Source organism: Muscardinus avellanarius (assembly GCF_963383645.1).
Source record: "Muscardinus avellanarius genome assembly, chromosome: 16".
Classification (NCBI taxonomy): Eukaryota; Metazoa; Chordata; class Mammalia; order Rodentia; family Gliridae; genus Muscardinus; species Muscardinus avellanarius.
This window is the reverse complement of record NC_137802.1, coordinates 18,680,111-18,707,072: the sequence shown is the minus strand read 5'-3', so window position 1 is coordinate 18,707,072 and position 26,962 is coordinate 18,680,111.

Below are 26,962 nucleotides of genomic sequence, written 5' to 3'. Positions count from 1 at the left end.
TTAACAAATGCTAATGGTGCCTGCTGCTACTATTTTTTCATAAAGGTGGTAAGGGCACTTTCGTGGAGTCTCGTTTCTCCTCCTCCTTCTTCTTCTTTCTTCTTTTTTCTCTCCTAGGAATCAAAACCAGGGCCTTGTGTGTGCTAGGCAAGTGTTCTACCATGATCTATCCTTCATCCCAGAGCCCTGCTCTCAGTATTATGGTCCAGTTACCTGGCTCTATGAGGGGACTTTCTCTCCCAGTATCAGAGGCTGAGTGGACATTGTTGGCATGAAGCATATTCCTTTTCCCACAAGAGGAGCAAACCTGGAACCCCATTGAGGTGACTGTGACATATGACCAATCCAGGGTGTCCGGCGGCCTTGTGGACAGCAGGGTCTGAGGTGCCAGGCACATGCCAGAGCACAGTTGAGCTCATCGCCAGGTATAAGCAGCGTGAGAGGAGCGCCCGGGTCATGTGGCCAGCAGGGCACAGAACCAAGGTGCAGACGGAGACCTCCCGACTCCAAGGCCTCTGTGCCTTCCTTTCCATCATCTTCAGGCCTCTGGCAGCTGAAGGAATCAAAGCAGAAGAGGAGGTAGTGGAGGAGCGGAGCCATCCTGGAAGCCGCCTCTGCGGAGGGGCGCTCACTTTAGCTCTTTGGATGGCAGCCAACAAAGAATAAAATGAAGTGACAATCGGCGAGTGCGGTCTCTCTTTTTCCAATTCGGCTACGTCTGCCAACAGCAAATAGCATCATTTCAGGCCATGGGAGAACTGCAGCTTTCGGGAACCTCTGTCACATCAGCGCAAATCTTTCACCGTTTCCTTCTGGCTTTGGCAAAGACGGTTCTTTAAATTACACCACACACACCCAGCTCCTGCCCTGTCCTGGGCATGAATGTTTCATTTGACTGTGGGCATCGAACATGTCCTCATTTAATTCGGGACCTCTGCAGTCGTTGGGATTAGATACTTTCCTTTTCAACCCCTTTATGGGTCAGCTCACCAGACAGGGGTAATCACAATAGTGAAAATGTAATAACCACGGCTGACATTGGGCTAATAATTTTATATCAAATGTTTTACTTAGTCAGAGAATCACTAGATGAGGTTGATATTATTATTCTTCCCACTCTATAGACTCAGAGATATTGAATAATAGAGCTGAGATTCCAAACAAGTATCTCTAACATCAATGTCTATTCATGTAAGGTGTCGCCTCCCCTTTCTCAGTGCTGGGAATCTCTGAACCCTTTGCTAAGGTGTATTTACTGACAGCTCTATAAAAGCCAGGGCTGCGTCCAAAACCCACATATGAACAAGCCACGATGCTCAGTAAAAAGGCCTGAGTCCTGACTACCTGGCTCTTCCCAAGGCAGGGTTATCAACCAAGGGCTATTTGTCCTCCAGGGGACATTTGGTAATATCTGGAGACTTTTGATTGTCATGACTGAGCTGGGGTGGGAGGTGCAGCTGGCATGTAGTGAATAGGGGACAGGGATCCTGATCCTGCAGAGCACAGGACAGCCCCCAAGAGCCAGAGTCATCCATTCCAAAATTCAGTAGTGTTGAGCAGCTCTGACCTCAGGGAAGGGACCCTTGCGATGAGGAGAACAGGGATGAGCAAACATTCTGCAGACACAGGATCAGAACACACACTTCTCTGGTGCCTGCTCTGTTCAAGGTTCTGTTCTAAGTAGTTGTGTGTGTGTGTGTGTGTGTGTGTGTGTGTGTGCATTCATGTGTGTGTGTGTTATACTAGGGATTAAACCCAGGGGTGTTCTACGTCTACCTTCTTTAAATTTTTTTTTTTTTTTGTGGTACTGGGGTCCCTGGAAACCCTTCTACCTCCAGGCTACACTCCTAGACCTATTTTATATTTTTTATTTTGAAACAGGGTCTCTTAAGCCAGCGCGGCTGGCTTCGAACCTGGGCGATCCTACTGTCTCTGTCTCCCAAGTGCGGGGATTACAAGCGTGCGCCACCACGCCCGGCAACCAGCTTTACTTTTTTAAAAAATTTAAAACAGGTTCTTCCTAGGTGGCTAAGAGTCTCACTAAGTTGCTGAGGCTGGCTTTGAACCTGTGATCCTCCTGTCTCAATTTTCCAAGTACTGGGATTACAGCCATGTGCGACTGGACCCGGCTTCTGAATACTCTGTTTACCCACCTGCTCCTTTAACTCAGGATGAACTATTTTTAGCATCCCCATTTTACAGAGGAAGAAACTGAGGACTGCCCAAGTCAAGCAGGGCTGGGTCCGAACCCAGGTAGCCTGGCTCTAGATTATAGTTCTAGCTACTCCCCCACACTGCCTTGGACAGCCCACTCATTGGAGCCATCCAGATCAAACTCCGAGGCTAGCCCAGGTACTTCTTATCTGTATGACTCTGACAATCTCTTTAACATGGAGAGGCCTGCTGGGCCACTGTGCCACTCTCCCAGGGACTCGAGAGAAGATCCTGCCCCTGCCTCCTCCAGCTCCTGGTTTTCTCTGCATCCTTCCTCCTGGCTGCCCCAGGGCTGTGGAACTCCGCCTCCTCCCCCTCTCTCTCCACACAGGCTTCTCTGGGCATCTGCATCTCCTCTTCTGTGTCCTGTAAAGACATTTGTCATGGATTTAGGGGTAATCCAGATTAATTGCATGCTGAGATTCCCAATTTAATTACATCTGGGAGACTTTTTTTTTTTTTTTTCTAAACAAGGTCACATTCACAAGCTCTGCGGGTTGGGCTGTGGACATGCCTTTCTGGGAGCCACCATTCAACTCGCTGCAGGCACTAGTGCCCATATCATTGGAGTGGGATTATAAACGTAAAAGTCAAGTATGTAGATCCTCAGTGCATCTTAGGTGACCTAGGAGACCCGGGCAGCATGCAGCAGGGACTCATGATTGCAGAAGAAATCATGTGAACAGCAGAGCCACACACTGTGGCCGCACTGACAGGAGACCCGGTCCGTGCTGGGGCATGAGGCCTTATTATTTGGCTCTGATTAGACTCGTTTGCTTCAGGTTGATTGTCTGAGGTCAGGAGCTAGTGTCCTGGCTTAACCTCCTGTCTCCTACCTCCACATGTCTGTCCTACCCCGCGTCTCACCCACCCACAAGCACCTCTAGAAACCCAAGTAGCACACAAGGTCCTGGGGGCCCAGAGTCACCTGGACTGCGTTTGGGAACAAGTGAGCAGATCTGGCTTTCAGTATGATCTTTGAGTGTGGTAGTCCTCATGTCTATTTGCTCAACAATCCAATTCCGGGTTCCTTTTTCTTTTCTTTTTTTTTTTTTTTTTTTGGTGGTAGTAGGGGTGAAACCCAGAGGCTTTCTACCTCCAGGCTATACTCCAAGACCTTTTCTTAAAAAATATTTTATTTGGAAACAGGGTCTCATTAAGTTGCTGAGAGCCTCACTAAGTAGCTGAGGCTGGCTTCGAACCTGTGCGATCCTCCTGTCTCAGTCTCCCAAGCGCGGGGATTACAAGCGTGCGCCACCACGCCTGGCTCTGGGTTCCTTTTAATTGTAGTTCTGTGACTAGTTGCAGCCAATATGATTGAACAGGAGTGATTGCTTCTGTTTTAGGTTGGAAGAGATGTTTTTTGTGCAGGCAACATTCCAGAAAGTGTCTGCTCTGGGAGCCTGGGTGCGGAGCCAGGTGGCAGGGTGAGCCTTGATGGACATGGTGCGTGAGTGAGATACACACCTCAGCGCTGCTAAGCCACCGAGGTCCTCGACGGCAGAGCTTCCCCTCTCCAGACTGAGACTTGGCAGAAGGAGAGTCATTCAGGCCGCAAGGCACCTGGGACAGCTCAGGGGAAGTGTGTCCTCACTAAGGACCAGGAGTGAGGCGTGATCTCAGAGAGCACACCATCCTCTCCTCCCCTTCCAGAGCCTCTATAATGCATGAAGCCTCTATAATGATTCATAGCTCAGGGGCCCAATGGAAACCTCTCCTTTGGGACAGGGTTAGGCCCGGGGGACCTCTGGGAGGGAACAATGCAAAACCTGCTCTAAGGACCAATTGCAAGCCCAAGGTGTTGTGGGTGTAATTTTGACTATTCAGGTTTCAAAAATAGTCTCCCCAAATGCAATGGAGGCTTTCTAAATTCAATCAGAGGGCAAAAAAGGACTCAAGAGAGCTCCAAATAAAAGTCTCCAGTTTAATCATATTGTACCAATAGTAATGTCTCCGTTTTGACAAATGTACAGAAATCATGCGAAGCGTTACGGTGTCAGGGAAGCTGGCTGCAGAAAACTCACTTTTGCTCTTCTGCATCTGGCTCCTGAAGTCCAGCCATCCTGAGGGAAACTGAGACAGTTTGGGCCTGGAATCACAGTGCAGTTCCCTGAAACATGCTCAGTGGATCCGTGCAGGCCACGGGTTTCATCTCCCCTTGCCTGAGTGAGCGCCTGATGGACCCGGGAAGAAGAGGGTGAAGCAGACTTGAAGGTGAGTCAGCAAAGAGGAATCCATCCCCTTCCAGCGCTGGCATTAAACAATGAAAGCCTCATCCTCTAATCACATTACCTCACCCCAGGGGGTGTTTCCCGGCCCATTATCACATGGCGTGGTTGGCTGGATCTCCATTTGTCACAGCAAACATCAGGCATATGGTAATGGTCCCGTAAAACATGCCCTGTTGGGTCTTAATGTCTATTTAATGGCACCTGCTATGAAGGCTCCCATAACTGAACTCATAATGGGAGATGAGGGGATATGAGGTTTTGGAGGAGAGCTCTCTGAATGACAGGCTGCCTCTCCCTGGGAGGCCGGCTGCACTGGGTTGGGTGGGGCAGCTGGTACTAAACCATCTAGTAGATGAGGCAGCCTGGAGCCCTCTTTGTCCTGAAGGGGACATAGGAGATAGGCTGGGGGCAGGGGCCAGAAAGGGTCCAAGTGGGGAAACAGAATACCAAGCCTGATTTGCATTTCTTTTATTGACTATTAATTTATGCTCAAAATGAACCTCAGCTGCTGTGTTTCCTATTGGGGGTGGGGAAGAAACACCGAAGCTTGGTGGCGGTGGGAGATGCAAAGGTGGTGCTGGGAATCTTCGGCCCCTCCCCGTCCCTCTCTGCTTCTCTCCTTCTTGCTCTTGCTACATCTTTGAGCCTTTGAGCCTCACCTGTCATGTTCAGGTAGAGAGAGGCAGAGCAAGTACTAGAGAAAAGTTTTAGAAAGAAGAAAGTGATTTTGCTTCCCTTCTTTATGAAAATTGTACCTTGGGCATGGTGGCAGTTCTGATAACTCAGTCCAGTTCTTTCACAACAAACCAGTATAAATGCCAAGATGCTCACGACGGCAGGCGGTATTTTCCCAAGAGAATTTCAAGACTAGCTTGCATCCCACCCATGCTTCTGCGATGTGACCATCAAGAGGTATAGCCTAGATGGGTGCGGTGGCACACGCTTAAAATCTCTGCACTTGGGTGCTGAGACAGGAAGATCACAGGTTTGAGGCCAGCCTCAGCAACGTAGCAAGACCTGGTTTCAGAGATAAAAATTAGTGGTCGGGCGTGGTGGTACACGCTTGTAATCCCAGCATTCAGGAGGCAGAGACCAGAGGATTGTGGTTTGCGGATAGCCTCAGCTACTTAGTGAGGCCCTTTGCAACTCAGTGAGTCCCTATATCAAAAATAAAAAAAGACCAAAAAATGGGGATAGGGGTGTAGCTTGGAGGTACAATGCTCCTGGGTTCCATCACTGGTAGTACCACACACCAAAAAAAAGATAAAAAAAGGTCTGGGTAAGCAGGGTGTGGTGGCGCATGCTTGTAATCCCCACATTTGGAAGGCTGAGACAGGAGGATTGTGCAGGTTCAAAGCCAGCCTCAGCTACTTAGTGAGGCTTTCAGCAACTTAGTGAGACCCTGTTTCCAAGTAAAATATAAAAATAGGTGTGGAAGTATAGCCTGGAGGTAGAAAGCCTCTGGGTTACACCCCCAGTACCACCAAAAAAAAAAAAAAAAAGGTCTGGATTCGTAGCTTGATGGTACAACAACCCTAGGTTCAATCCTTAGTACAAGACAAAGAAGGAAGGAAGGAAGGAAAGAAGGAAAGGAGTTTAATTCCCCATTCCCTGAATCTATGTGGACCTGTGACTCACACAGAACCCGTAACATGTGCTTGGGTGTGGCATTCATGACTTCTGAGGATGGGTCAGAAAAGGCCAGGCAGCTCCCACCTGTTCTCTTGGGACACTTGCTCTGAGGGAGCCACCTTGGGGAGTGTGGCCAGAGAGGCTGCATGCAGCCACTCCAGCCCACAGCACCCTCAGAGCTCCCGACTGACAGCCAGCATTCACCATCGGCTGTGGGAGGGACCTCGCGACACTCCCTGCACTGGCAAGCCTTCGACGACGACGACTGCAGTCCCAGCTGCTTTGTGTCCTCAAAACTCAGGAGGCACTGCCCAGCGGAGCCCTTTCTGAATTCTCCCCTCACTGAGTGGTGGGCAAAATCAAACAATCCCTTTCAAGCCTCTAGGTTTGGGGGTCGTTGGCTACACAAGAGTAAATGGAAAACCCAATCAAAGTCAGCCCTTGCCCTGGAAGGAATCAAAATGTAACCAGAGATTGGAGGCATTAACCACTGCTCAAACTATGACATCGTGGACAGGATGGCACAGAAGCAGGCAGAGGGTGTGGCCAGACGGCCAGACAGCCAGGGAAGAAGTATGTTCAGTAAGGAGGGTTGGCATGGGGAAGGCAAAGATGTTGCCGACTAATCTCAGTTGGGTCGTAATTGTCAGCTCCCAGTCAAATCCTCAGAAAGATGGGGCAAAAGGCAGGTGGAGTTCTGCAGAAACTTATCTGCAGCGATTCTTTCCCCTCTATGAATTCCTTAAGTTTTTAGGTACGGCGCTTTGGAAAGAATCTGAGGTGGACAAAGGCTTCTTGAGCCAATGACACTTTATTACAAAAACTCCAAGAAATTTATACCCTTCACCAGTAAAGTTAATAGTAAGAGGAGAGGAAGTGAATGTAATCACTGTGAAACAATAGTGAATGACACATAAACAGAGGTAAAAAAAACTAGTCCGGTTTTCAGCTGGTTTTTGGCTTTCAAGAGATTAACTCCGGATCTCTCCCAGATCTTGCAGTCAAGCAGTTCCAAAGGGCAATCTTTCAGAAGAAAACGGGCACACCCAAGGCTTGGAGGCTTCTCGGGGAATCTTCTTTAACTTTCCTGGAACTTTTCATCTTTTGTGCTCAGTTCCATATAGCAAGTGTGGGGAGATGTGGTGATTCAGGTGGATGTGATAGAGTTTCTCCAGGTGTTGGCATTTTACCTTCTAAATCTGAAAGCTTAAGCAAACTCACAACACAGTTTGGTAGACAAAATACCACAAACAACACCACAAAGTTCTTGGTTTTAACTGTCAGATGTATTTCCTTAACTGCTGAACACTCTTCTTTAGACAACGAGCCTATTAAAAGTCTAACCATCTTTAATAATCCATTTCCCTGTCACAAGCCCTCTGCAACCTGCTCTTAACCTTCTAATTCCTTTCTTTCTCAGTTGGGACTTTCTTATGATAAGCTCTTCTTCATGCAAAAATGCCTTTTTTCTTCAGGAATATTTACACTGGGCGTAAAAGTCAACAATCTTTTTCCTTGGCTCTATTGTATTTGGGCAACTAAGTTGTTCATCAACTAATTTGCTTCGAAGTCACACACAAAATTTTATCTTCTCTGTCTCTAGGCAGGATCTCAAGGGTAAGCAAAGTTTCCTTAAACTGAGCTACCGGTTACCGGAGTTAATAGCTTAACCTAGTGATAGGAGTGAGGGTCGGAGACCCTTTGTGATTGCTGCAGCTGGAATGCTTATCACAGCATCTGAGTTCTGGCCAGTTTTTTCCTTACTATTGAGCAAAGCCAAGGACGTTTAGACAAATTATTAGAAAGTTTATTTCCACGGACTCAATTTCATAGTCCTAATTTCACATCACCGGAGCAATTCGTGTAGAAAGTTAAAAGGAATCATTAATAGTCATGAAGGGTAAAAGTGGGGGATATTTTGGCCAGAGACAACACCTCTTTCTCGGGGCTTTTTGCCGATTTTTACTATGTGGAGTGGGGTCTCAACACATAGATGCCGAGGCAGCAGGATGTCTTGGCACAAAGAGGTGCCACAGGCAAGTAAGTGCCACACAGTAACAGGAAGCTTTGGCCTGCCCTCTGAGAGTAGGCTGGTATGAAGAGAGGGCTCAGGACCCCTGGGGAAAGGCAGCCCACCTTGCCAGGTCCAGTGGCACATGCCTCTCTCTGATCTCAGGATTTGGGAGGCTGAGATAGGAAGATTGCAGATTTGAGACCAGCACATGGTAACTCACTGAGGCCCTGTTTCAAAATAAAAAAAATAAACATAAAAACAGGGCTGGGGATGTAGCTCAGGGTCAGAACAGCTCGGCTCAATCCCCTGTATAAGAGGGAAAGCACCACTTCCTAGACATGAATTAAGTACATTAGGAAGCAAGCAAAATCTTTTTATAGTAAGATTATTAAGAATATGTTACTAGCCAGGCATGGTGGCGCACGTTTGTAATCCCTGCGCTTGGGAGGCTGAGACAAGGAGGATCGCACAGGTTCGAAGCCAGCCTCAGCTACTGAGTGAGGCTCTCAGCAACTTAGTGAGACCTTGTTCCCAAATAAAGTATAAAATAGGTCCGGGAGTATAGCCCGGAGGTAGAAAGGCCTCTGGGTTCCAACCCTAGTACCACACACACACACAAGAATATGTTACAAAATAAAAACAAAAAGTGATATAACTTGGGATGAATTAGAAAAGTTCAAATACATTTTGCAGCTTCTTGGGCCTTGCTGCAGCCTCCCTGGAGGGACAGGTTTGTTGCTCACAGGGCATCTAATGGAAACTTCCAGAAGCTCTGTGTGAGGGCTTGATCTTGGGAGGTTCTCATTTAGGAGTGAGAGTGAACCAGGCCTGTTTGAGGCCGATTTCTCTTGAAACAGGAATGGAATGGTCTGGACCAAACAAGAATGGGCTGGACAAGATGAAAGGCCGACTCACAACCTGCTGAACATTGGGGTTGTGGTCCTGTGGAATGGGAAGATGGTGAGGAAGAGGAGAGGAAACACTTCTAAAAGATTTTTCAAAGTTGGGCCAGATGCAGAGGGACCCACCTGTCATCCCAGTACTTGGAAGGCTGAAACAAGGAGGAGTGTAGGTTCAAGACCAGCCTTGGCAATTTGGTGAGACTTTGTTTCTTCTTTCTTTTTTTTAAGACCCTGTTTTAAAATTTTTTAAAAAGGCTGGGGGTATAGCTCAGAGGTAGAATGTCCCTGTCAGTCCATGTATGTATACATGAGTTCTTCTTCTTTTTTTTTTTTTTTTTGGTGGTACTGGGGTTCCTGGTAGCCCTTCTACCTCCGGGCTACACTCCCACGGTCCCGGACCTATTTTTTAACTTTATGTGGAAACAGAGTCTCTTAAGCCAGCGAGGCTGGCTCCGAACCAGCACAATCCTCCTGTCTTTGCCTCCCAAGTGTGGGGATTACAAGCGTGCGCCACCACGCCCGGCTATATGACTTCTTAAAGTTAGAACCGACAGCATCCGACCTGACCAGCCACATTTCTGCCCCAGTGTCTCCTCCATGAAGTTCGTACCTGTGGGAGGGATTAGAACCCTCCTCAGTGGTCTGACAGCTCCCTGTGTTTCTTCATACCACTCATGCCACTGTGTGGTGGCAGCGTCTACATGGCTCATGGCACTTACTGAATGCTCTCTGTGTGCCGGGCACTGCACTTGTGTTCAGTAAGGAACATGCCCACCTGCATAGTACAGAAACATTCCCAAAGGGCCCTTAAGGAAGAAAGTGGCTTAAGCAAGGACTACTGCTCCCATGGTGAAGTCAGAGATGAAGAGCATGCAGGTCCTCAAGGCTGTCATTCAGAAGGTGGGATCCTTCCAGTGTCCCGCTCCATCATCCCAAGCAGTCGGCTCCACCCTCACGGTCTCGGGTTGGCTGGCTCTCTCATAGTTACGTTTCTGGCAATAAATTAGAGAAGTGTTTTTAATCCCAGAATGGTGCTACATGCCTGTAATCCCAGTTCTTGGGAGGCTGAGACAGGAGGTTCACAGGTTCAAGGTCAGCCTCAGCAATTTAGTGAGACCCTGTTTCAAAATATAATACTAAAAAGGCTGGAGTGTAGCTCAGAAGTAGAATGCCCTTCGATTTAAATCTCCAGGAGAGAGAGAGAGAGAGAGAGAGAGAGAGAGAGAGAGAGAATTTGTCATGAAACTTTGTCCATTTATTCAGAAAGTGATGCCCTTGGCAGGAGTCCCATCTACTTCTCATTGGTCAGAACTGAGACATGTGACTTCCCATTGCTGCAAGGAATTCTGGAAAGGTAAGTCTTTTGTCAGGGTGTGTTGTCACCCCAATGGAATCTACTGATGAGGCAATCGTGTATGCCTTAATGTGTATTAACTTATTTACTTCTCACAGCAGTCCTATAAGCAACCTGAGAGCAGGTCCACGGATTTACTTACCATTTTACTTAAGTCTTGTGCCCCCATCAGCTAGAATAGTGTGGTTAATTGGTTTGATGATGAATTGGATGCTTTATTGGCATACTAATAAAAATCTATCCTCCCCTTTCCTCCTCATGACAATGGAAAGAGAAATCCGAATCTCTGTCTAGGCATGCCATTCCTCTCGGCCGAAGTCAGCTTGGATTTGTTGGGTTTCGGCTGAGTTCTGCTGACTGCCAGCCTGGCCATGCTCGGCTGAGCACACCAGGACTTAACAGGTCTGAATAGTTTCAAGGAGTGTTTTTAGCGAGTTGGAAATGTATCTTGCCAAGTCCCATCGCTGTCTATAATTGATGCTGCTGATGAAAAGCAATCATGGTCCTGTGAACCATTCCTGCCTGTTTACAAGTGCCTTCCATTCCCCATCTTCCAGAAGGATGCACAAAGCACACTTAAAAGGAAAATGTATTTGATATTGACATATGGTAAGACAGTCTCCTATTCTTCACTAGCTGATGTGATCTGTGAAAAAGGAAAAGGGAAGCTCATAATTACTATAGATTTTTTTACATACCCACTGATAATTGCTTTACAGTATAAGCAAGAATGATCATTTTATCTCCACTTGGTTTGCTATAGCATAAGAAATATGGCAGAAACCTTGGGGAGTAATTATTTGTGTACATGTCTTTCATTCTCACTTAAAGGAAAATGTGTCTCGTTCCAATTTATACCCAATCTTTATATGCTTCTGATACCTTTGCTAAGATTTAAGACAAGTAGTCATGTGTTGAGTATGTGAACAAATGAATGAAGAAAGGAACAAACCTTCCAGAAAAAAATATTAAAAAAAAAAACCCAAGGCGAGCTGGGGGTGGGGGCGCACGCTCGTCATCCCAGCATTCAGGAGGCTGAGACCGGAGGATCGTGATTCGCGGACAGCCTCAGCTACTTAGCAAGGCCCTCTGCAACTTAGTGAGACCCTGTTTCAAATTAAAGAACAAAAAACAGGGCAGGGGGTTTAGCTCGGAGGTTGAATGCCCCTGGGTTCCATCCCCGGACCCACCCACTCCCCACCCCAACACACACACAAAAACCCCAAAGCAAAGTCTTTCTTGTCTGTAATAATGACTGAGGTTGTCTAACAGTCCACATTAACAGTTGGACTTGAAAGACTGAGATTTCCAGTATTCAAATTGGCAAGATAATGCTGCCTAACAAACTGATCCCAAACTTAGTGGCTAAAAATAAGTATTTGCTCCCATAATCATGGGTCTGCAGGCTAATTACAGTATGGCTGATTATCTGGGCTCAGCTGGGTGCGTCGGCTTATTCTATACGTTGGCTCGACATAACTTCAGGCTACCGGATAGACTCGGGTCTATTTCACATGTTTCTTCTTGAGTCCTGTCTGAAGTAGCAGCATCTTTCTAGTACATTATCTTCTCATGAGTATAAAAGTATAGAAGGAACAAAACCCCCAAGACCATTTTTTCAAGCCTCTGGTTGCATGATTTTCACTAATATCTCATTAGTTCAAACAAGTAATATGGTCAACCCAATGTCAAAGAGGAGGAGCCGCTAGGCCATGGAATGGGAATGTAAGTTAAATCCTACTAAAAAACAGTCAAGTGTTGGCACCGAAAGTTTAGTCTACCGCAAAGAAAATCATCGAGGTAAAGAGCAGGGAACAAGAAAGTAATATGCTGGGCAGAGGATAACCAGATACTGGGGGGGGGGGGGGGATAGAAGGGGATGTAGCTACACAACCTCTAGGTTACTGAATTGGGCTTTTGTCCCATGAAGGGTCGCAAAGATTCTCCACCGTAAAGAGGTCTTGGCAGCACATAATGCCCACTCTAAAAAAAGGAGACTGCTATGAAGTCTGTTGATGAGAGTAGAGCCACAAACTCTAAGCGGAGGCGAGGATGCATTTATCAGGTACGTGTACTGTCTGTGGGGTTCCAGCCACCCTAGGCCCACTTCCTCCTGACTTTCTCCATGCAATGCAGTGGGCGCTTCCCAGACTTCTTAATTGTTTATAGCCTGTGACAATCAGCCACTTTCTTTCTGACATCCTCATTCATTCTCTTTGTCCTGCTTTCTGATTCTCCTTTGTACTTCCTTCCTACCCTGAGCTTTCTTCTCAGCATCTTTTCTAGGCTCATTCAAATTCGCAAGGAGCAGAATGTTGGCGACTGAGGTAGAGAAAAGAACTAAATGAACAGCATCAAATGGTCCAAAAAATCTTTGCCTTGGAAATGACTAGAGCCTCAGGCTGACAATGCCTGCTGGGATATAAGAGGACGGAAGGTGAGAAATCTAGAATGAGTTGCTGCAGTGAAACAGTGACACCCCTGCCCCCAATAATAAATGCAGGTATAAGTTCCAGCCAGTGTTGGCTGTGTCATCATTTCTATTTCCTTTCTGAGTTGCTGGGGAGGCTTAGTGTGGAAATCATCTGGGCCTCCTACATAGTCCTAGCATGGGTCTGGCAAGAGGGTGTGCAGTACCCATTGCATCTGTTAATCTTAATTGTATATGTTGAGGGGAAGGCGTGCACAAGCAGCCTGAGCTAAAAAATTTCTTAAAGATGCTTCCCCCACTGTGTAGCAACCTTCAGCCTTTCTATGCCATCTGTCACCGTCTGTCACCTGCTTACACCGCACTGAAGCCATTCCCATGATAGGCAGAATGAGCCCACCTCTGCTTTAGCTCCTATAAGTAGCCATTGACCTCCCTGCTTGCTTCGTCATCCAAAGTTAAGCTCCAATGGCAGCTCTTCCGCATGCCTTCCTTGATCCCCCCACAGGAAGCAACTGCTTTGCCTGTGAACAGCTTTAGCCCTTCTCCAAATCCTCGGGAGCAATCATTACTGTTGTTCTTTGGTCGCCATTATTTCTGCCTACTGCTTATATACTTACTTCCCCAGCTGATTGCCAGTTCTATGCGATGAAGAGTTTGTTTCAAATTTTGATTTGCACCGCATTTAGTCAATGATTTGAAAGGAGCAGGTCCTCAGTAAGTCACAAATCAGGGTGGGAGTAGCCATCTGGGGCAAAAGAAAACCTGATATGTTCTTAAAAGCTCCTATCCTAAGCTTGGAGCTCTGAAAAAGAGAAGAATAAAATCTATTTTTATTGAATTCATCTCTTCTCTGCAGAATTATTTTGTGGTCTCTTTCATTGGGCCAATTACATTCATGAAGATGAATTATGACAGGAAAGAACCACTTGTGTGGATCACTGTGTGCTAACTATGTAATTAGCGGCTTGCGTCTAGAAGGGGAGTTTGTTAGATAGTTCCATAAGAAAAAAACACATTAAGATCCATAAAAAACAATGAGCAATGATAATTTCATTTTTATTGGTCATTTAAAAGCATTCACTGATAATTCTCCCCATGCTTAATAGGCATATGTTTGCTTCCTTCAAAATGTACCCATAAACTTGTCGCAGAAAGCACTCTTACATAATTGTTCAGCCTCACTTTCATCAGGAAAGTCTTTTATAGAAAGTGCCGAGTTCATAGAGGGCATTTAAACAGGTGGTACCAGTGATCCTGAATCAGCAGATCTTTTCAGAAAACCTGGCATGAAAAAGGGCCCAGTGCTAACTACTGCATTGTCCTCAAGCCAAGGGAGTTTCACACCTGAGAGGGTTTATCCTCTGGTTTGCATTTGAATTAGCAAAGGATGCTCCAGTGTCCTTTTCTTTTCATGGGTAACCCAGAGGATGCTGGGAATCCTTTCAAGAGACCTGCATCCCAAAGCCAGGCCAATGGCAGACACATAGCAGATAATAATAAATGTTAACTACATGAATGAATGACCAACCTGGATGGATGAATGGATGGTTACATGGGTGGATGGTGGATAGATGGATGGTGGATGAATAGATGGATGGATGGATGGATGGATGGATGGATGGATTCAGTTGAATTAGATGAGACTTCTCTAATCCTGTCCCTTGAAGTCCTGGCAGAGACTTCATACCCTACTGCTACTGGTTCTCAGCTTTTCTGGAAAAGGGGCCAGATTCTTGAACACCCTGGGAAGTAGTTAACAGCCTCCAGAGCTGTTTAAGTTCAGAAAGAAAAACGCTTTTATGTGTTTCCAAAAACACTTTAGGAAATTATTTCAATCTTCCTAACTGAAAATTAAACCTTCTGCATAAAATGCACCTTTTCCTTCCTTTTCCATTTGGCCATGTGACTATTCTCTGGCCCCTCAGTGAACCCTGGACTCAAGGTCCACTTTCCTCTCTTGTGCGAAGCCCAGCAAACCATTAAGGATGAGAACAGAGATTAAGGAACTAGTTAGCAGCTGCTCAAAAGGAGGAATCTAGTTTACTGGCCTTAGAGTGTATATGAGAAATGTATAAATGTGTATATTGTACTTAGGTGTAAGACAGAGAGAGTGTGTGTCTGTGTGTGTGTATGTGAAAGTGTGTATGAGTCTGCATTTGTGTGTTCCTGAAAAAGTGTGCTTATGTATGTGTGTTGCCCTGAGTGTCTGTTCCTGTGTCCCTATGTAGGGTGAGCAGGGAAAGGGGCTCAAGGGATGCTGCGTCCCTCCTTGGAGCATCAGGCAGACTGGGTGACCCCCAGGGGCAGGCAGGCTGGTCCTGTCTGTGTGTTTGCTCCTGGCTAAGCCCCAGATGATGTGTCTGCACCTTGAGCTAAGCACCAGGGCTTCTCAGGACAGACTTGGTTATGTGCGGGTCCCAGTTTCTGCAACGTTCCTCGCGTCTGCCCATATCAGTGGTCACCACAGCTGCAGCCTGGCGTCCACCTGCCCTGGCCTGCCTACTGTCCACCGCTCCTCTTGATTTTCCCATTCTCCAAACACTTCTAGCCCGTGCTGCTCTCTGACAAGGGACAGCCTTAGGATGAGTGTTTGCCCTGGAGGACCATGGGAGCTGATGCTAATGAAGCAGGTAGCTCACCCCTGCTGGTTAGGGTCCTGTCCCCTTGGGATAGTCAGGGTTTCCCTTGCGCCCCAAAGGATGAGACATTCTTCTCCATTCTGGATGTGGAGAAAAAAAGTGTGTTTGGAAAGACAGCCACTTTTGGCAGCTTCTATAATGAGTGTGTCCGTGAGGTTTTCTCTTGCATGAGGAAGTCAACCATTGGTTGACAGAAAAGAATGCCATCACTACTGGGACTCTAAAGAACTCCTCATTTAATCAGTGAAATAGACAGTCTTTCTATATCTGTGCAACTTTTTAAATTGCATATTGAACCATTAATGTGTTTGCTTATCAACTCAGTAGACACTTAATGGGCACCACACGGAGCCAGTGGGCCCAAATGGTCAGCTTGGGAACTGCCATTTCCAATGACCTCTCAGAGACCCCACTTTCTTATCTGATAAATAGGAGTAAATATGATCTCTGCCTCATGAGACTGTTCTGAGGATTGAGTAAAATCATACTTTGAACACTTAACGTTAGCTACTATTATTGTTGTCGGTATTGCTGTCTCTACTGTGTGGAGCCACGTGATAAGTGGGGTCTGTAGAAGCAGAAATGGCATGGCCCTTCCCTGTAGGAGCTCACAGTCATTGCAAAGGCAGATGTGAAGGAATACCAATGATCGTGACAAGCACAATGATGGAGATGAAGCTGTGGGGAGCCCAGAGGAGAAGTCCATTAATTCTGCCTGGAAGAATAGAGAAGGCTCCCTTGAGGAGCTGGGTCCATTCAAGTCAGACCTTAAAGGCTATTCAAGATGCAGAGGGGGAGAAGAAAGACACTTCAGGCGGATGGAAGAGCTGCCAGTCAATGGCTGAAGCAAAAATGGAAGATTATGGCCATGAAAAGGAGGAGAATGTGGGCAGGGTGCAGGGGACCCTGAATGCAGAACCAAGTGGGGACCTTTGAGTTTTGTCCTACTGGCCATGGAAGTGGTTCCAATTCCTTAGGCAAGGAAGCAATTGGATCTAATCATTGCCAAGGGTACAACTTGCCACTGTAAAAATAAATACGTTTACTCAAGACCGAGAAATATTGGCAGGAATAAGCATCCAGATTTCCAAGCCTCCTCTGGTTGTGTGGGTATGCTTCTTGCCACAGGCAAAAGGGCCAAGATGAATGATGTCACTGTGGGCTGCTCATGTCCAAAGCAGGCAGCCAGCCTGTGCTTATCAAGGACCGTGGAACACTGCGCACCAGCCCAAGCTTCCTCCGACCTCTACAGCCCTGGCGAGTTCCTGTGGGCCTAGGACGGGAAAGTGGGCACAGAGGGACTAATGACAAAGGGAGTTGGAGCCAGATGGGCTTAGGTTTCAATCCTCTTTCTACCACGTAACTAGCCATGTGACCTTCAGGAAAAGAACTTAACCCTTCTGAAGTCTGGCTTTTTCATCTGAAAAGTAATAGTAACAGAAACTATTTCTCAGTGAGACTCTTACTCAGTCCTTTATCCCAGGAAGTCACAGATGACAGAAGAACAAGCATACACATATTAAAGTTTATTTTAAGCCAAAAAATAGAGAGAAACAGAGTAACTCCCCCACACAGGGATAAAAAGGTGCCAAAAGAGGATAGACATTGATGCTTTTGGGACATCAGCCTTTAACCTACTTTGTGACTCTACAATTTTTTCCCTTGTGATTGGTTTGGTTTGGATCCTGCAACTGAAGTCCATGGACCAGCTTCAATCCCTAATTTGAATCTTTATCTTTTAGAATCTCCTTGTGATTGGTCCAACTTGGACCTTGTCTAGTTTCAGGCTTTCATTTATATATTCACTATAATTGTTACTTTTATGGTCTGGTTTCAATCCCTAATTTGAACCCCACTTTATTGCAGCTTGGCGGGCTCTGCTAATCTCCCGGGCCCATCCATCCTGCTCTCTTCTCTGGTGCTGCCCACCATTCTCCCTCTTGATTACTCTTGGAATCCGCTCATACTGATTGTTCTCAGAATTCAGTCCACAGAGGGGCTGATGTTTCATTTTGATTCATTGCCTGAAATCCTTGTATTGAGCTGTTCCTACCTGGCCATTGTTATCCCTGTGCCTGGTAACCTTCCCTCCTCTGCCTTCGACTTCCAGGCCATTTGGCATCAATGAAGTCATAGGACTCAGTAAGAGACTACATAGGATTGGGGCAGGATGCTTGGCATGCAGAAAATGCTCACAAAATGGTAGCTGTCAGGAGCAGCTCTGAAACTTTGAAGGGCTCAGCACTTAGGCCTTCCTAACCTTCTTGCCAGTTGTGCTCTGACCAGGCTGTGATCCAGGCAAGCTAGACAAGAAGCCGAATGGAAAATTCAGATGCCTGCCTCAGACGACTTGCAGTGAAAGAAAAACAAAGAAGATCATGTTTGCACCACTTCTCCTGGGAGGGTAAGAAATGTATCATGCATTTTTCCCCCTCTGGGACCTTTGAAATTTTAGTTATAAATAGTAAAACACATCAATGACTTTCCCCATGAATATTTATTGAAATGGCACCTTTAATACAAAGCCATTTGAAAAATGAACCTCCAAGGAAAAATGCATCTTGTGTAGCCATTGATCTTAAAATATTTACTATGAATATGCTCATCCTAGAAATATTGCACCCTGCTTTTTATTATTTATACTGGATGCGATTGCAGGGATTTGGCCTCAATGATTTTTACAAGCTGAACAGTATTGGCAAGATGATCTGGACCACATTCAACTTTCTTTCTATTTCTCGCTTTGTTAGTTTTATCATTTTTTTTCCCAGAGATGTATCTGGAATTCACAGCTAGTAAAGGGAGACTAAACACACACCTGCTAACACATGAGCTCTGAACATGTGTAGAAAATCGTGACTACTCGGGCTAGAAGGACCGTGGAGGTCATTTTGACCAAGACCCTTTCTCTTATATGAAGATGCTCTTATTAATACTCTTCAATTGTATGGCATTTCTCAATCTTCCCATTGGATTGGCAAAAGTTTAAAGAGTGATAACTCCAGAAGTCTGTAAAGATCCAGAAGAATAAGCATTCATCTTTCATGGAATTATGAATTTCAGTTGAATTCATATTTCCCTTGCTGGTGGAAGCATGAATTTCTATAGACGTTTCAGAGAGGAGACCACCAGAATCGATTAGCAGGAAATCTATACATACCCTTTGAATCTTCAGTTTTACTGTTGGGATCCTGGCCTACAGAACTCAGAGTGCTAGTATATAAATTTTCGTGTAGAGTGATGTTCCCTGTGTGGAGATGCTTGTTTCACAATCCAGAAATATCCTGGATCCCTATCAAGAGACTGGTGGTCTCCAAACTTTTTGTTGTTGTTGTTACTCGGGATTGTACCCAGGAGCATTCTACCTCTGGCTACAACCCTAGCCAGTTTGATTTCTTTTAAAATTTGAAACAAGGTCTCACCAAGTTTTTCAGGGCTGTGCTAAGTTTCTGAGACTGACCTCAAACCTTGGTTCCTCCCAAGTAGTCAGATTACCACGCTTGGATGGTCTCCGAGCATTTTTGATTGCTCATTTAAGGATAACATGAACCCGCAAAATTAGATATTTATTTGCGTGCATGAATATTTTAAGTGTAGGATAAAGACGCACAAAATAGAAATTTAAAAGAGATGAGATAAAAACAGAGAGAAAAGTTTGAATATATTTTACCTGTGCCAGTAGGCTATATTCATCCATTCTGGAGAGCCATACTGAGGAACACTATGCTACCTCCAAAAGGAATGGATACAGTGGATAAGTTAGTAGAAGAAAAAACTAAAACAAAACTAAAAAATCTGTGCATAATATGATCATATTTTTTTACAAAGTCTAATGATGGCTTTTAAGTTCTTATACAGATATACTTATCACTACACATGCTTTTATTTATTCACATGAGTATAGAGAGTGTGTGAATAGTTGTCACTACTGATTATCAGTGCACTGAATGGAAAGTGAAAAGGAGAGATCGTAGAAGAAAATAAGATATTAAGCCGGGCGTGGTGGCGCACGTTTGTAATCCCGCGCTTGGGAGGTGGAGACAGGAGGATCACTCAGGTTTGAAGCCAGACACGCTGGCTTAAGAGATCCTGTTTCAAAAAAAAAAAAAAAAAAAATATATATATATATATATATATATATATATATATAAAATAGGTCTGGGAGTGTAGCCCGGAAGTAGAAGGGATTCTAGGAACCCCAGTACCACCACCAAAAAAAAAAAAAAAAAAAAAAAAAAGAAAAAAAAAAAGAAAAGAAAAGAAAGAAAGAAAGAAAATAAGATATTAAAAAACTAGACCGGGCATGGTGGCGCACGCTTGTAATCCCCGTGCTTGGGAGGCAAAGACAGGAGGATCACACAGGTTGGAAGCCAGCCTTGCTGGCTTAAGAGACCCTGTTTCCAAATAAAAATATAAAAATAGGTCTGGGAGTGTAACCCGGAGGTAGAAGGGTTTCCAAGAACCCCAGTACCACCAAAAAAAAAAAAAAAAAAAAAAAACCAACAAAACAAAACAAAAACAAAACAAAAAACACTTAGAGAAAAACGGAAAAATATGCATGCTATAATATTAAATCAAAAGTGTAAACGTCTATGACATAGGTTAAAAAGTAAATTAGCACAAAAGGGCTAGAAAATAACATGAATAAATGAGAGAACTGATTTGATCAGGTGCACAAGTTTTGGCTGAGGTTGGTTATCATTTTAACATCAATAGGCACCAGCTCACTCTGTCCGTGCTATGTACATCTTGGTTCTTCCTTTGGCACAATGATGCCAGCTGCTGCTCTCTGCAGAGGCCTCTGCATGCCCACGTGCATGCTCCATGGGCCCCACGTTCACATGTCTTCATTTCACACACCCAGCAGACAGGTCACTATCTTTCAGGCACAAATCTAAGCGATCAGAAGACATACTCCTACTGCCTCAGCTTAAGTCATGACTCCAACGATCCAATGATCTTTATTCAGAAAGACAAAGTTATGCGGTCAGATTCAGGTACCAGCTTCACCATCATGACTGAGTGATAATTCTCAGGGAAGGGGATGATATCTTCCAAAGATGCTCAGCTAGTTAGCGTTAGAGTCAGTTCTAGAATGGAGGCTCCTGACCCCTGGGCTGGGGGATCTTTCTGTTCCTTGGAGTTGTTTGGTCCTCTGCAGCCAAGGACTGGTGATCCTAAGAAAGATTTGTTCGGTGGTTCATGGGATTAGAACAAGCTAGGGGCGTCAAAATTGGGCATCTCTGTGGGAGAGTAACTCAGAGTAGACTGGCATTTTAAAGAAGGGGAAGAGCCTGGTATGGTGATACATGCCCATAATCACAGTGTTTGGAGGCTAAAGCAGAAGAATTGCAGGTTTGAGAACAGCCTCAGCAACCTAGCAAGACCCTGTTTCCAAATAAAAAATAAAACAGGGCTGGGGGTGTAACTCAGAGGTAGAATATCCCTAGATTTGATCCCTAGTACAGAAAAAAAAAAAGTAGATAAGGATGTCTCTGGCTTATTTCTCTTTCCATCTATTGTTCTTCCACAATTGAAAATCCGAACAAAATAGTTTGCATATGGCATCTACTGGCTGGTGCAGCTCTCACACTTGAGATTTGCTTGCTGACATTCTGTGCATAAAATATTTCTTCCTGGCCCCATGCCTCAGCCTGACTCAGAGCTGTATAGCAAACTTCAGCCCACTGAGAGAGGGGTTAGGAGAGAGAGAGAAGAGGTCTTGGCATGGGGCCCTGCTGTTCGCTGTGGAGCATAGGTTGGGATATGCCTTGCTCAGTGCTCAGAGGGGCAGGAGACAGGACCAGGTCCAGGTCACTTCTCAGATCAGAACTCAATGGGGCCAGGGATGGCCCCACTGCCCTTGGCTACTGGGCTGTATGAGGGGAAAATTGAATTATAATCCTAACATCCTTTGTACATCTGGAAATTTGTCATAGTAATTAAATGCTAATAAGGCAAGTGAGATTAAATGGATAGTTTCTTTAAAGATTACACTTCACCACCCAAGGTCAGGTAGAAATTATAAGTAATATAGTGATGTAGTCAAATCACTCTGGCTGAATAAATGTCAAGACAAAAGCAAGGAGTCGCTCAGTTTTCTATATTTGAACATCTCATTAGAGTTGGTGTCATTTAAAGACGTATTGGGTGGCAGAAAGGTGACAGTTAAGGTCTCTCGTGGTAAACCAAGCCCTTAATTATCTGATAGAGGTTAATGTGGCCATGGAACATGGAGAGCCTGCGCGTGAAAGGGAATTATGGATGATGTCTTGAGCGGGTGCCATGGGTGGCCATCCCACCAGGACGTCTGGCCAGGTTTGTCCTGTGAGGCTGCTTCCCTGACAGGCTGAATGTGCGGACCAGGACCAGTTCTTGGTGTAAAGAAGTGATAGCCACAGTTATAAGGGAGAGGGCTGCAGGAAATGAGCCCTCACCTTCAACAATGATGCAAACCAAAGCCCAGCCACGCTGCAGGTCTAGAGCTCTGCTGAGGATGCTGAAGGCTGAGAGGGGCTGTGTACAGGGAGAAGCTGAGTGCAGGGTATTAAGGGGTGGACAGTGACTACAGCATGAGGCTTTCAATGGCCCAATGACCCCCCTGCCTTTCAAGATTCCTCGTGTGATCCCCTCCCCTGGATGGGAGCTGGATTGAGTGACTTCCTTAACAAATAAAATATGGCAGAAGTAATGACATTGATTCCAAGATTCGGTTACAAAACACATGACATTATCTTGCTTGTGCTCTCTTTAGCGCGTTACTTGCTCACTCAGGTGAAGCAGGCTACCATGTTATGAGATGGCCTATGGAGAGGCCCATCTGGCAAGGGGCTGAGGGTGGCCTCTGACCAACAGCCAGCAAGCGAGGGAGGTTCTCAGACCAACAGCACTCCAGGAACCACTCCTGCAGCTCTGTAATGTGAGTCCCTGAGTCAAGCCTTCTGACCTGATGAGACTGCAGCCCAACTTCCTGACTTCTGAGAGTCTCCTTGAGCAGGAGGACCCAGGTAAGCTCTGCCTGCACTCTTGACCTACAGAAACCCTCAGCTAGTAAATGCTTCTTTTAAGTCGTGGCAAAGCTGTAGGGTAATTAGTTACACAGCAGCAGGAAGCTAATACACCGAGCTTGAGACTTTAGATTGCTCCTCGAATGGGAGGCCCCAGGCAGGTGAGAAGGCAAGTAGGTGCTCCGTGCTGTGTCTCTGCAGTCTCACCCTTGCTCCATCTCATGGAAAGGAAGGCTTTTCCCGCACTGAACCTGGGAGCAGGGTCATTGCGGTCCACCTTGGAGCCTAAAATAGAAGGGAGGTTTATAGTGAAATAAAAAAGTTTTGCTATAGAGTTAATGGCTAGCTTTAGGCAAGGAGCTGCAGAGCTGGGGGAAGTAGAGAAGCTACCATTCCCTACCTAACCACAAGGCAAACAAGAACAGTACCCATCCTTAGTGTAGACTCCAATATGAAGCCAAGGTATGAACTGTACCATTATGCTATTGTTCTGGACATCCACGAGCAGTGATATTGACAGATATTCTGCCAATTTGTATCCTGTTCTTCTCCAAGAATTAGAAACAGATGGCTGACCCAGAACTGGAGTGGTAGGACAGAACAGCTCTCCAGCAGAATTGGTGGCTGCCAAGATTTTTCACCTTTTATACTGAATAATTATAGCTCAACTAAGTCCCTGAGTTACTCGATAAACAGCTGGTGAGGAAATACAATCAAGTTTCTTTGGCCACATTTCCTATGTGGAAAAATCAAGGTTTTATTTCCCAGGGTGATATTATTTTCTTAAAAAATGTTAAACCAAGTGATTTTGGATTCACTCATTCCTCTATTACCCTACAATTTCTTGTGCCTCCTTGTTTTAGTCTGCTTTATTTGTTGCTGTGACCAAACAACATGGAGGAGGGAAATTTATCTGGCTCATGGTTTCAGTTATAGTCCATAGTCAGCTGACACCACGGCAGATAACGTGGTAGCATGGTGTGGCAGAGGAAAGCTGAGCTCAACTCACTGGTGGCTAGAAGCAGAAAGCCAGACAGGAAGTGACCAGGGACAGACACAGTCCCCAAGGCCTACATCCTCCAGCCATGCACTACCTGCCTGAGTTACCACCCAGCAAAATCCATTCAAATGATTAATTATTCAATGGATGTATCCACTGATGAGATTAGGTCCCTAATTAAATTATTTCATCTCTAAATATTGTTACGTTGGGAGCATGCTTTCAACACATGAGCTTTTTTAGGGACATTGCAAGTCCAAACCATAACATCTGTTACACCAGTCCCTCCTATGCTAGTGACTGAGGCTACCAAGACGAATACAAAATACCTTACTGCCTCTGCCTCTACTTTTAAAAAATCTAAGGAAGGAAATACATAAATATAATTTTTCAGGTGAATAAAAAGTATCAAGGAGTTGTTTGTTGGATTTTTAAAATGACTGAAAATAGAAAGAATAAGCAAAAATCATTTTCTGGGTATTTTATTTTTCCCAGGACACTATCCATTTAGGAGGTGAGTAAGACATGACCAATATTAGGAGACCAAGCTTTGTGATGTGAAAGTCTATCTGTTGTGGTATCATTGGTGAAGGTCTGTGCTTTGAGCAGGTTCAAAAATCATTCTTTTCATGAAGTTATGTGAATGAAATAAGCAGGATTTAAAGATGACCAAGCTAGATGTGGATTCAGACAATTCTTATTTTAAACTTCTGAGTTTCTTGTGAGGTTCAGAGAAGGAAAGCTACTTCCCCAAGTGACATATTTCTATTTCCCGATGGGAACCCAGGTCTTCTTGCTCTAGGCTCGTAGCCTGCATGATGCTCGCCTGTCCCATGAGAGGATCAAAAATCTGTTTTTTTATGATAAATGACCCAACTTTTCTTGTGATGGGTTAATCATCAAGGATCTGTTTTTCAAGATGGTAAGTTAAGCAAGTGCTTTCTTCATTCTCAGACTTAGATCTATGTAATAACATAACCATGCTTGAAAATGAGAGGGGGCACTATCGTGAATCCCAAACTTAGAAATCCCTAAAAAAACAGAAGTAGATGGACACTTAGAAGGAAGACAGCACCCAGGGCATAGCTGGGGGTTCTAGCTCAGAACTATCAGCGCCTCTTAGAGAGAGCTGATGCATTTTTGGAGCCGAGAGTGGCCTAGGGTAATCACCAGGGTCATTAGCTAAGGTATCACACTTAAGACAGCCGAGACGGTTGACATATGCCTAACTCTCCTATCCTTTCAAGGACATACATTCACCAACATGTTGATTTTAAAAATCCCAAACCCTGGAAGAGACATCAAAATCAACAAATAAAAAAAATTATACCTGAGGAAACTGAGTTAATAGAGTCAGTAGTACAGAACATCAACATAAGTATATTTAGATTTAGAAAGATAAGGAAGTACATCAAATAGGTTCTGATTGTTATCAAAAGGAACTCGCAGTGTCAGAAAAAATAACTATAGAAATCAACAGTAAGTTGAGGAGTACACAGTGTGTACACAGAGTACGCAGTGATGAACAAATTTTAACACTTGACTACCAAAGTAAAGAATTCTTCTTGAAGCCAGGCGTGGTGGTGCACACTTGTAATTCCAGCATTTAAGAGGCTGAGACCAGAGGATAACGATTTGCGGGCAGCCTCAGCTACTTAGTGAGGCCCTTCGTAACTTAGTGAGACCCTCTTTCAAAATAAAGAATAAAAAATAGGGCAGGGAGTGTAGCTCAAAGGTCAAATACCCCTGGGTTCCATCCCCAGACCCTCAAAGAAAAAAAAAATTCTTCTAGAACTCAGAACATTAGAATCGAGAGATGGGAAGTATGGTAAAAGAGCCAGGATGTGCAAATCTGATTCTATGTTCCAAAATTAGTACAGAAGAATGACAGAAGAAGAGATTAATTTCATCCAGAAAGAAATGGCAGTCTTTAAAGAAATAATAATTTAAAATGTCCTAAGATTAAAGAAATAAACCCAGACAATCAAAAGGGGTCCTATTTGTTACCCAGTATAAATTCTAAAAAACATAGTATATGGCCAACATGAGGTGGTGAGGCTTCCTTATCTTCACAAATAGGTGGTTCTGTTAATGTTGATGCCGTGGACTGGGGCCATCAACCTTGAGTTCATTGTTATGACTTGGCTGTAACCTGATCCTCTTAGATGATGCTTCAAAATATCTATGACACACGACACAATCCAACAGTCAGTGTTGCTTTATAAACCATAAAGCACATTGCGATTGTTGTATATTTTCCTTATTATTGATGTTGTGGCGGCAAACTCACAGGTAATCCCTACATATTCCCACCTCTTGGAATTTATGCATTTATGTCAACATGTGCCTTGCTTCTAACCAGGAAAATATGGCAAAGGTGAAGGGATGTCATTCCTGTGGTCTTGTTATATGTATATTACTGTCTTGTCTTCTGGCTGGCCTTGAAGAAGCAAACAGCTATGTGGTTAATTGCTTATGGAAAGGTAAGTGGCCTGTAGGAGCCCAGAGCCTCAGTCCTACAACCTCAGATGACTTAGTTCTGCACCTACAATCTGATTGGGCATGGAAGTTGGATCCTTCCCTGGTCAAATTTTCAGGTGAAAACCCAGTCTGGCTGATGACTGAATTGCAGCCTGGTGAGATCCTGGAGCAGAGAACCCAGCTAAACCACAACAAGACTCGACCCACAGAAACTGTGGGAAGATCAATGGGTGGTGTTTTAAGTAATTTTGTTTGTGGTCATTTGTTAGGCAGTCATATAGAATTACCAGAGCTGATTCTCTGAGGTAGGGTTTCAGCCTTTGGCAATTCCATAGTATGATGGATGGTTGAAGGCTGGGGAGGTATCTGCTTAGCACCACTCCTCTGTCTCCTCAGCTTCCTGCAGAAACACTAAACATGTGTGCTGCCTTCCAAAGTGGGAGTGAATTACTATGTCATATGCTAGCTCTGTGGGAGGGAGAGCTATCCATGTGAGATGATGCCAAAGCCCAGGCTCATGCCACTTGTAATGCTCAGGATGGCTGGCATGTGATTTGAGGGGGCAACTATCTGTCAGAAAATGGAGCTCACACCTGCACACCGATGTTCTCATAAACACATACATACTGTTGAGTTCAGACCCACTGAAGATGCTTGCCAATTAATATCTTGGGATAACAGGGCTCTCTGATGCCTGGGCCGTTTATTACTCTGGGCTCCCATCTTATGACAAGTGCTGTTCTTTGGAGAAGTGCTCTCTAAGAGCCACGTGTTAAAGGCTTGGTCCCCAGCCCAGTGAGACTATTGGGAGGTGGTGGACCCTTTAAGAGGTAGGGCCAATTGGGGAGGGCTACTGGTCAATGGGGCATGCCCATGAAGGGGATACTGGGACTCCAGCCTCTTCTTATTTTTATTCTTGGCCATGAGAATGGGCTTCCTCTGCCACACAGTGCTGCCATGACATGATGTCTCACCATAGCCCAAAGAGCAACAGAGCCAACTGACTAGGGACTGGAACATACAACTCTGAGTAAAAATAAACTTTTCCCCTTATAAC